Source organism: Podarcis gaigeae (genome assembly GCF_964106915.1).
Source record: "Podarcis gaigeae genome assembly, chromosome: 13".
Lineage (NCBI taxonomy): Eukaryota > Metazoa > Chordata > Lepidosauria > Squamata > Lacertidae > Podarcis > Podarcis gaigeae.
The window spans coordinates 34,055,341-34,066,712 of record NC_139689.1 but is presented as its reverse complement, the minus strand read 5'-3'; the positions used below and the strand labels follow the sequence as shown (position 1 = coordinate 34,066,712).

General features: G+C 45.4%; 1 protein-coding gene across 1 annotated transcript in view; it reads left to right on the top strand.

Annotated features, from left to right (window-relative positions):
- The window catches only part of SKAP1 (src kinase associated phosphoprotein 1), a 344,210-nt gene extending 338,470 nt beyond the window's left edge, over positions 1-5,740 (top strand). Inside the window, exon 14 of the mRNA XM_083709712.1 lies at positions 5,598-5,740. The gene's annotated coding sequence lies outside the window, so the exon portion shown is untranslated. The remainder of the gene's footprint in view (positions 1-5,597) is intronic.
- The last annotated feature ends 5,632 nt before the right edge of the window (positions 5,741-11,372 follow it).

Here is an 11,372-nt window from a genome sequence, read left to right as displayed (position 1 = left end):
AAGGATCATCTAAGCACATACAGGAGGTTACCCCTGCCCTCAGTTCTGCCAAGTGATGTATTTTACAGGGTTTTTGAGAGAGTAACAATCAAAGTATTGGAAACACTTTACTACTCCAAAGCACAACCAGTATTCAGCATACCATTGCTGTTAAAACCATGGCTAGTTTTTCACACAGCAGTTTCATCACCTGGAATCTCCTTCCTTGTGGAGATAACATGATAATGCCAACTCTAATAGACTTTGTGGAGGTACTATCTTGGGAAATGGCAGGCAAGATGCCCTTAGCAAACCCCCTTCCTCCTCATTGCTGTGACCACTGCCCATTTCTAGCTCTCTCCTCTGACCCAATCATACAGCTTCCAGAAGGAGATGGCAAGATGAGCAGAGGAGGCTAGTTCTGCTACTCCTTTTGCAGCTCAGTGGCTTACAGTGAAAAGGCCGAGATAGCAGAGGGGTTGGTAGTGACCCTTTATTGAGGCCTGGATCTCAGCACATGCCTGAAATTACCAACTTTAAATACTGGGCCCTACAAAGACACAATTTTCAATAACCAAAGTAATGCAGATGGGGAGCTGGGAAGACTTGCTAAAGGGGAATCATTAGCTTCTCCCTTTCTATTGGACAAGAATGGTAATTTAAGCAAACCACAGTATCAGTTAGGCTAATCTGGCTTGCTATGGTTTTCTGTAGCACTTTCATTGACTTGCAAAACACTCTACAACCCTTATCTGATCTCTACACAGCATTGTCAAGTTGGACAGCATTGATTCCATTTCCATCTCCAAAGATTCCCCAATCTGCTCCTTAAAATGCCATTAGGAGGGATATTGTGATGGACATGAATAGATAGATAGATAGATAGATAGATAGATAGATAGATAGATAGATTCTTTATTGTCATTACACAAGTGCAACATTGCACAAGTGCAACGAAATTGGATGCCATCCCTTAAAAACAACAAAAGCAAAACAACAACAACAACCAAACAAACCACATTCCAGCCACACCCACACCCATCAAACTCCCAGGTCACACTATCGAGTTACTGCATTTAAGAAGGCCACAGCTCTTGGATAGAAACTATTTTTCAGTCTATTTGTCCTTGACTTGATGTTTCTGTATCTCCTGCCAGAAGGCAGTAGTACAAACAGACTGTGTCCCGGGTGAGATGCATCCTGCAGGATATTGTTTGCTTTCCTAAGACAACGGGAACCGTACAGTTCTTCCAAAGATGGGAGGGGATGACCAATAATCCTTTGGGCTGTGGTTATGACCTTCTGGAGCACCTTCCTCTTCCTAGCTGTACAGCTGGAGAACCAGGCACAAATACAGTATGTGAGAATGCTCTCTATGGAGCCTCGGTAGAAGGACACCAGCAGTCTCTCACTCAGATTGTTCTTCTTTAAAAGTCTGAGGAAATAAATTCTCTGCTGGGCCTTCTTCACCAGAGCAGTGGTATTTGCGCTCCAAGTCATGCCCTGATCGATAGTCACTCCCAAAAACCTGAATTCCGCCACCCTCTCCGCCCGTTCCCCGTTGATATACAAGGGCTGAATGTCCGCCTTTTTTTTCCTGTAATCCACCACCAATTCCTTGGTCTTAGTCGTATTAAGAGCCAGATTGTTCTCTCCACACCAAGCACAAAGCCGCTCCACCTCGTCCCGATAGGCGGACTCATCCCCTCCTGAAATGAGCCCCACCACCGTAGTGTCATCAGCAAACTTGATGATTTTGTTGCTGGAATAAATGGCTGTACAATCATACGTATAGAGAGTATAGAGCAGGGGACTCAACACACAACCCTGTGGTGAGCCGGTGTTAAGGCTAAGGGCTGTGGACATATGTGACCCTACTCTAACTCTCTGAGAACGTTCTGACAAAAAGTCCAAAACCCAGAGACAGGTGGAGTTGGAGAGTCCAATCGCCTCTAGCTTGGACACCAGTCTATGGGGGAGGATAGTGTTAAAAGCAGAGCTAAAATCCACAAACAGCAGCCTCACATAACTCGCCGGCTGCTCCAGATGGAACAGAGCAGCATGGAGAGTGGTAGTGATAGCGTCTTCCGTGGATCTATTTGCCCTGTATGCAAACTGGTAGTTGTCAAAAGTTGATGGAAGACAGGAAATAATGTGACGGCGCACCAGTTTCTCAAAACACTTCATGATGATTGGAGTCAGTGCAACTGGTCTGTAGTCGTTCAGACTACTGATTGTGGATTTTTTAGACAGAGGAACAATAGTTGACGACTTCAGGCAGGGTGGGACAATAGACTGGTGTAAGGACTTGTTGAAGATCTTAGTAAAGACCCTCGCCAGCTGATCCGCACAGCCCTTCAACACCTTTCCCGTGATGCCATCAGGTCCAGCAGCCTTCCTCGGATTCACCATCCTCAATACCTGTCTCACCTCATGCTCCTCTACAGTGAATGAGGGGCCCCTATGGGCTGGTGGCTGTAATACCGGCGTCTCAGGTGGCTCCTTCTCGAAGCGAGCAAAGAAGAAGTTAAGCTCCTCCGCCAGCAAAGGGTCACCGTCGACAGCACCAAGGTTAGGTTTGTAGTTGGTGGTTAGGTGTCAAGTCAAGTATACAGAATGTTTCAAGTCTTTAAAGTATGTACTAGGAAACTCATTTGTATTTTTTTGCTGCAAGAGGCTATCTGAAAATTGTTTTACCTCAGGGTGGCAAACACATTCACCCCCTTTCCATTGAACAGGTTCCAAGTCCTCCAGAATTTAGGAACGGATCTGCAACCAAAGTTGAGGAACTAGAAGTATTCACTGGGCTGGATTTGAAAAGCCTACAAAATCGAAACAAAAGGAGCTCTGAGGATCACAGGAAAAATGAGTATGATTTAGGTCTCAATTCAGCTATGACTCAAAAATATTCAATCCTGGAACCTGGGGAATACTGTGTCTGGGCACATGCAGAATGTTTTCCCCCACCTCTGACTTGCCACTGTCACTGCCATGCCTAGGGCTCAAAATGACAGACATCTTCCCTACCTTTAAATAAACAGAAAGCTTCCTCTAAGGAAAATGTCATTAAAGAAGGATATTATCAGCAGGAGGCTGATGTGGTGCTGCACAGTTGATTAACTAGTTGTTGGTTCCTTATTTGCTAGGAAGTTCAAAACACCCAGCTCAATCAGAAAACTTGTAACAACACCATCTAAGGTTTATATGTCCTTAAACCCCACAAATAAGCTTTCGTCTATCCTGTATCAAATATATCCTTGCTCAGGAGACTCTGCCTTTTGAGATCCACAGTTATTATTCCCTGCCATCCTGTGGTGCAATGGGTCAGTGTGTCTGGCTGTTGGTGGTTTGGGCCTACTACCCAGTGAAGTGCCAACTTGTATGGCAGTGAATGCAGGGCCACATAGAGGGAAGAACACAGTAGGGACACAGCAAGTATGCAGAAAATAGGGAGAGAGAGAAAGTCCAAAAATGGAAAGACCAAGGGAAGGAAAGCACAAGCCCTCAAGTGTCAATGTCAGCTATGAATATCATCAGCAGGAAAGGGTAAACAGTTGAGAACACACACACACACACACACACACACACACACACACAGAGCAGTGTTTGGGGCTATGGCAGCCACCCCTGAACCTTCTGATAACACTATCCCAGCACTGTATGGGACAGTCTGAGATGAGAACCAAGCTTAGGCAATGCACTTCCATTTTACTGCTCAAAAAAAATGCATACACATGCATATACTTCTTCCTCTTTTTGAACAGTAAGCCCAGGGTGTCTAAGTGCCAATACAAGTCCTCAAATCTGTTTATATGTGTTTTTGCTCACTCCAGTATCTTGGAAACAGAAGCTCAGTATGCAAATAACCTTTTAAAATTATTATTCAGGACCTGCTTCAGCAGCCCTTCCCTTTACCAGGACTTAGCCTCAGATTCCATTCCTAGTCTTGCAGAAACACGCAAGAATTCTAGCATGTGTATGATTCCAGGTCAGGGATCATGGCTTTTAAATAGGCTACAGCCCAAACACTTCCCTCTGTTCCTGGCCCATACATCTTTGACCTTTAACAGGTAGACAAGTCATACATAATCCCAATTTATTCTTATCAGGAATGTCTGGTAGTGGGTTTCCTGCATCGGGGGTGGGGGGTTTGACTAGATGACCTTTGAGGTGCCTTTCCAAGTTTGTGATTTGGTTACCATTAGAGAAAGCAGGTGCCACCAAGGCAATACCAGACCTCCCACAGGCAGTCAATAACATGGGGATTAACAGCACTGACTCAGCTTCATCACTAACCCTTATAGCAACCCCTTAATGCTGCAGGTGCTCTGCATCCTGGATGCACTACATAAGTACCAAGCATTAGTGTTATCCCATGCTGCAATCCTCAGCTACTAGAAGATAAAAGAAGAGCCTAATTGAGCCTGGTGCCTGCTGATTATTCCACGTAGAGACATAAACCCGGCCTGCTTTTCTGTTGGGTGTCGAAATCCTCACTTCAGTTGCCTCAAGGTAGTAGCTACTCAGAATCTCTAACCATTAGTAGTGTTAGCTTTAAAAATAAATGAGCAGGATCAAGATTTTCTGGAGAGAAAATGTTGCATCCCCATGCCACTTCTCCCACAGACTTGACCCAAGAAGCACTTTCCTCCTGCTTCCTCCAATAATAGGTCTTCTCAGCCCCACAAGCAGGCAGGAGGAGGAAGGGCACAGGGGAAGTGGTGAGGGGGCAGGTCTAGTACAGTGGTACCTTGCGTTAAGTACTTAATTCGTTCCAGAGATCCGTTCTTAACCTGAAACTGTTCTTAACCTGAAGCACCACTTTAGCTAATGGGGCCTCCTGCTGCTGCCACGCCGCTGGAGCACGATTTCTGTTCTCATCCTGAAGCAAAGTTCTTAACCTGAAGCACTATTTCTGGGTTAGCGGAGTATGTAACCTGAAGCGTATGTAACCCAAGGTACCACTGTATGTTCCTGTGTGTTTCAGTGCATCTGGTTTGCACACCATGCTTAGGAGCAGGGTGTGTGTGTGTAACACAAGCACTTTGCTAGTTTGCAGACAGGCAAGGGGAAACTATGCAGAAGTTATCAAATGCCAACAGGCCTATTACAGTAATGGGAGGGACAGGTGTCTCAGGAAATAACTCGAGGGGGTGGTGTCCAATGCTAACCTTACTCAGAGTAGGCCCATGGAAACCAATGCTACACTTTTGAACTCTCTACCTAGTGGCATCAGGCAGGCACTTGTGTTCTGCTGTTTGTGAGTGCTTTGAGCGGTATTTAGTTTATTGCTGTTTCTATTTTTATATTAGTTGTTTTTCCCCTCTTTGTAAGCCACTTCGAGGCTAGCGAGGGTATGAAAAATTATCTCATAAATTTTATGAAATAAGTAATAGACATAAGTAACAAGTTTCAACGGGTAGCCGCTGAGTAGATCTTAAGAGGGCTGGAGATCTTGGGCCGTGCTCAGTTAAGTTTACATCGGAAATTTACCAGGTGCTTAATTCAAGCATTCAAGTATCCCAACTGGCGACTATTGTCCATGATCTAAAACAGATGCGTTTCCTAGCCCCGCTACCCTCAAGATCCTTACAGCTTGATCTGCCTATTTCCTTCAGTCCGCTTATACCACCTTACTCCCATAATGAAGCTGCAGGCAGTAGACACGGGATTCCGCCTGACCAGCCCCGACCTGCCTAGATGCATCGCGCGCCCTCGGGGGGCAACAGGACCGTCTGCCAGCAAAGCGCCCTGCCTGGCCAAGGTACGTATGTTTGTCCTCCCGACTCTTCGCTGCTGCTTGACGCCACAGTCCTCCTCCCGACACCCCTGTCCACGCCAACATGCAGTCCTGTTTCTGTGCTTAACAGGCACCCCCGTTTCCACGCCCAGCCCATGCACACGATCCCAGCACCAGCCTAGGCGACCTACGACCGCCACCCGCGCCCCTCCTTTCTGCAATCGTTGCTCTGTACTTCCTTCAACGTGCCGAAGTCCTCTCCGTTAATTCCCCCCCCCCCATGTCTCACTTCCCACCCTCCCTCCTCGCTTATTGAACACTGCACGCTATCTCTTTTTAAAATAAAATGTTTAAAAAGGGCGCGGCTCTGGTGCCTCCTCGTCTTTCACACCTTCTCTCCAGCTGCACCCCGCTTTCCGCTTACTGTCTTGTTTTGTTTTCTTGCAACGACCCGCCTAAGCTGCTGTTGTTGCCGCGGCCCCTTTAAGAATGTCCGAGCCCGAGCCCGAGCCCGAGCGCTTCAGCTTTAAAAGGGGGGCGGGATTTTCTTTCCCACGTGACCTTTTTTTCTCGGCTGCGTGAGCCGTGCTGGCTGATGGGAAATGCAGTTTCGAACCGCAACAAGAATTAATAGCCCGAAAGGACGATATTTCAGCTGTGCGTTCTGCTTAAAGACCGTGGTTTGCAATTTGCATCCTGTATAAATGCAAACGTTTCCTCCGGATTAATTCATCCCAAACAAATGTAACTGCATGTTCTGATCGGTACCTTATTGCATAGCACTATCTTAAACATGCTTACTCGAAAGTAAATCCCGCTGAATTATATAGGATCGTCGGAGTGAGGGTTGTTTTGAAGAAGTTCTATTTAGAGTAGACCCATTGAAATTAATGACTTGGGGTTAATCATGTCTACTTTGAGTAGGATTAGATACAGCCCTCAGTTTCCTTTTAACTGACTTTTGCAACACAATCCTATGTATGTCTACTCGGAAGTAAGTTACTGGGTTCAATGGGCCTTCCTCCCTGTATGAGAATGCAGCCTTAAACATAATTAAGATGGTGAAGTTATGCTGCAATCTTTTGTGCTTACATAGTTCAAATTGCTTCTGAATAAACATGCATATGGTCAGTCTATTAGAATTCATGCAACACATGAATAGACACAGTGTGTGCTAGGGAAGAGACTGGATCCATTAGGCAGGGGAAAGGCTAGGCTGGAATTCTTCTGCCTGTGATTCTAACACTTCCTAGGGAAGCGTTCAAACTTTTCAATTCCCTCTAGCACACGTGTATATTCTGAAGTGGCAAAGTCCCAAACAGGACAATTTCCTCCCTGAAGGTTTAGATTACCACTAAGCTACTTTAAACACATTCCAAGTGAAAGAACGCATTTCACTGAACCAAATAATGTCCCCAGATTTATTCTGTGTTAAGAAGGTGCCTGTTGCTATGATGGGAGATTCAACACATGTTACATTTCTGTCACTGAGAGCTGAGTCATCCAGTGTCATGAATGGAAGAAAGGTTGCCTTCACTGAAGCCATGTCCTCAAGTTCAGTACTGTACTTTCCCCACTATGAATGAATAGCAATCATCCACATGAAGGACGAAAGAAGGGGTTGCAATAGGGACTGCCTTCAGGATAGGAGCTAAAATGTCCCTTGCTCCCCGTAACTCTAACCTACTTCTATTTCCACAGTCCCTTTCTGAGTTTGTTTCTTGGGGTGAAAACAGATGTAAAATTCCTTTTGAGGCTGCAGCCCTTGGAATGATCTCCACAAGACTGAGCTATCCTGTATAGATAGGATTGCGCTGTCAGTGGTACAGGTGGCTTCACTTCCATGTGGCCTAAATACTTCACATCAAATGCTCTTTGAAAGACTATGATTGCACATTTTCATTTGTCACACAAGTTTTAATTCCCCCAAATGCAAAAACATTAAGAATTTCAAGCCTCTATTCATCACTATATGTGCTAAGATTCTGTCCCTGATGCATTATGCTGCATCATTTATTGTAAGCCACTCAATCTCTCTTCTTGAGAAAAATAATTGAAATTTCGAAATCATAAAAGGATTGTGGGGGAAAGTCAGAATATATTGTTATGGACCATCCTATTCTGCTGTACAAATGAAGATATATCCTAAGTTCTCCTAATATAGCCTTCAAGTTGATGGTTTAACAGCAGGTGTTGCTTTTCCGTCAGTGGCCTATCATGTTAGTTTGTTTGTTTTTAATCTAAAAGTCCATCTGGAAAGTACCTTAATCCAGGAGACAATGGTTGGTGGCGCTGAGAAACAAGATACTGGATTTTATAGGCCTTTGGTCAGGTTTGATCCAGCAGGGTGCTGCTTAAAGCCAGATCAGAAGATGCTTTGTCTTGGGGGCTGCTGTTGATTCTGAAGCTGCTGTTTTTACAGCTTGTGTGCCTACTTGCTTCCCACCTGTTCAACCTGTATATTTTAATCAGTAAACAGAGAAAGTCTTTAGTGCTGTCTTCCCCGGAGGAAATTGATCCTGCAAAGCTCCCCTGAGTGTGGGAATCATATTTTCTTCTGCTCACATTCCGTTGAGTCAAAAATAGCTCCTTCCTATTACGGTATTTGGGATGTACAGTACTGAGTATTGTAATCCACTTCAGCACACAAATTCAGAACAAAAAGAACTACAGTATGTTCCTGGGTATTGTCTGCCATGAGACTACAACTCCCAGGAGGCACAGCAACCTCCTGTTTGCGAGCGCCCATTCTTGGGTGCTAAGTGCTACAGGGGTGTAGTGTTGTTAGACTGAAAGTTAATGTCGAGTCAGATAGGTAGCAAAAGGAAAGCCTTTGGACAGTGTAGGAAGTCCGGAAACGAAACTTCTGGGTTCCTTTACCATGCCCCTCTTCGTGCCTATTCATTGGAAACAATGGAGAAACCCAGGATTTTTGCGCTGCTGTGATTGAATACCAGTGTGTCCACTAAAAAGGTAGCAGCCACAAAGACAAAAATTAGGGCTTTTCTGATATTTCGTGTGAAGAACTGTCCTTTAAACTTTTCAGGCATTAAAAGAAACCTGCCCTGTGTCAATGAAATACTGTACCTGCTTCACATACTGCAGAATGGGGGTGGCTTACCTTGCAAGCCAAATCCTGCACTCAGTTGTAACACAAGCTTTGTGTTTCATTGGCTTGCATGCAACTAAGCTGTGCTTGTTAAAAGCTGCAATTCTGTAACCACTTTCTTTTTTTCTTCAGTTTTTTTATTGATTTTAACAGATATAACATATAAAACATACAAAAGAAAGAACATTACAATACTAAAAGAAAAAAGAAAACAAAAATAAAAACACATATTCCTTCTGAAGTTCATTTTAAATTCCATTATTAACTGACTTCCTCAAATCCCCCTAACTGAATTTCATTGTATCACCTTGTAACAGTTCTACAAAATCATCTTTCTACTACAATTTACTCCTTCAATTTACTATCTTCATCTCTTTTCTAATCCTAGGCCTATTTGATACTTTCAAGTACCTTCTAATTATCTTATATTACAATATTTAGCTAGATAATCTTTGAATTTCTTCCAATCTTCTTGATGCTCCTCTTCTTTCTGATCACGCATTCTTCAGGTCGGTCAGCTCCAAAACTCCAACATCTTCATCTGCCATTCTTCTACCGTTGGTATTTCTTGAGATTTCCCATTTTTGGCTAATAGCAGTCTTGCCGCTGTAGTGGCATACAAAAATAGTCTAACATCTTTTTGGGCAATTCCAATCCTATTATTCCAAGTAAAAAGGCTTCTGGTTTCTTAACAAATGTATTTTTCAACATTTTTTCCAACTCATTATAAATCTTTTCCCAGAAGTCCTTAACCTTAGGACGTCCACCACATATGATAAAAAGTACCTTCTTCTTCTTTACACTTCCAGCATAAGTTATCATTCGTATGATAAATCTTTGCTAATTTTTCTGAGGTTAAGTACCACCTATACATCATTTTCATAATGTTTTCTTTTAATACCGTGCATGCAGTAAACTTGACCCCTTTCTACCACATCCTTTCCCAGTCTTCCATCATTATATGTAACCACCTTCTTGAGAGTAAGCCTCAATGAACTCAGTGGGTCTAACTTCTGAGGAGAAGACGCCTATAGGATTTTGCTTGGAACCGCTTTCAAAAAACCACATGATTAGAAAAGAGAAGAGGAAGCTTTTGTTTTCGCGGCGTGTGTGTGTTGTGTTTGTGTCTGTGCAGGCTGCTTTGCTGTCCATCGCGGCGGTGCTGCGCTCTCAATGGCTACTTGCGTGAAAAGACTCGCAAGTAAGCGACGTACGCGAGTCTACATCCTACGTCTACGGGTAGAGGAAGGAAAAAGACAACATCCGGTCCCAAAATGCCGCGGGCGAGAGGAGGTCTTGGAGGGAATTAGAAAGAGGGGCGTAGGAGGAGAAGCAGGCGCATGCGCAGTACGTCTCGGCGGGCCGAAGGGGTTGCAGCGCTCTTTTGTTTGGCGGAGGTGGAGCAAACGCGGGAGGCCCGTTGTCCAACCGTCGCTCTGTTCTGCTTTGAAACGAGACCGGCTCGCTCCGTGCGCCGCTCGCGCCGTCCTTCTCTCTCCCGCCCGTTTGTTTTTATTTCCCCTCGTGCGTTGTTGGCGGGGCTGAAGAAGGTAAAACGGGCAGCGCGGGGTTGGGGCGCGCGCAGGGGGCCAACATCGCGCGCGCGGGCTGGACGGCCATATTGGGGGGTGCTGAGGGAGGGGGGATATTCCTGGGTGAGCGGGGTGGGAAGGGAGGTACAGTATTTAAAAATAGGCGGGGGAGGGCTTTTCTGGGCAAAGAGGAAATAGGCACAGTGCTTTCTGAGGAGGGAGGCGAAATACGTGAGTTGGGAGTGGAGACGGCTATGGCTCTTCCTAAGTGCGCCTGTGGGTGTGGGGTCCGAAAAGTGGGGTGGCTATGGGGGGAGGGGGTGCTATTTCAAAAGGGGGAGACGTGGAGTGGGCAGAGCAGATGGAGGGGTGCAATGGGGAGGGGGGACCCACAAAATGAACCCCCGTGTACCTAAGGTGCGGCATTTGCTGGGCAGCGTGGTTTCATGTGGGAACGGGGAAATCGAGAAGGCGTTGGTAGAAAATAACGGTCCGGGGGGGGAGGGGGGGTTAATGAACGCGTACAGGAAGGTGGAGAACGGTTTCCTAAAAGAAGCGGTAGCGGTATCATAAACAGGGATGTCCAAATGCAAGGACCGGTGGAGGAGCCTGTGTGTGTGCGCGCCCGCGCATTTTTAATAGGTGTTCGAGGAAGCTGCTCCAAAGATGACGAAGGGGGTGGTGTGTGGAAGAATGGATGTAAAAAATACTAAGGGGGGGATGGTTGCAGAAAGAAGTGTGGGTATAGGTCCCGTCCGTCCTTCCCCGCCCCCGAAAGTGGGAGGAAATGTGCAGAAAAGGGATAATAGGGGTGGGTTTACGTGGAGCCGAGATGGCTAGTTAAGAGGACTTTCCTCTGTTAGACAGTTAATAAGGATAGGATATTGGGGGGGAATAATTCTTCGAGAAACTAACTATGAAAATAAAGCTGTAGCGACTTTTTCCAAGGAAGGGGATCATCTGCCCAAGGTGGTAGTGCTTGTGAAGTTGGTCACTCCTTTAGTGTAACAAG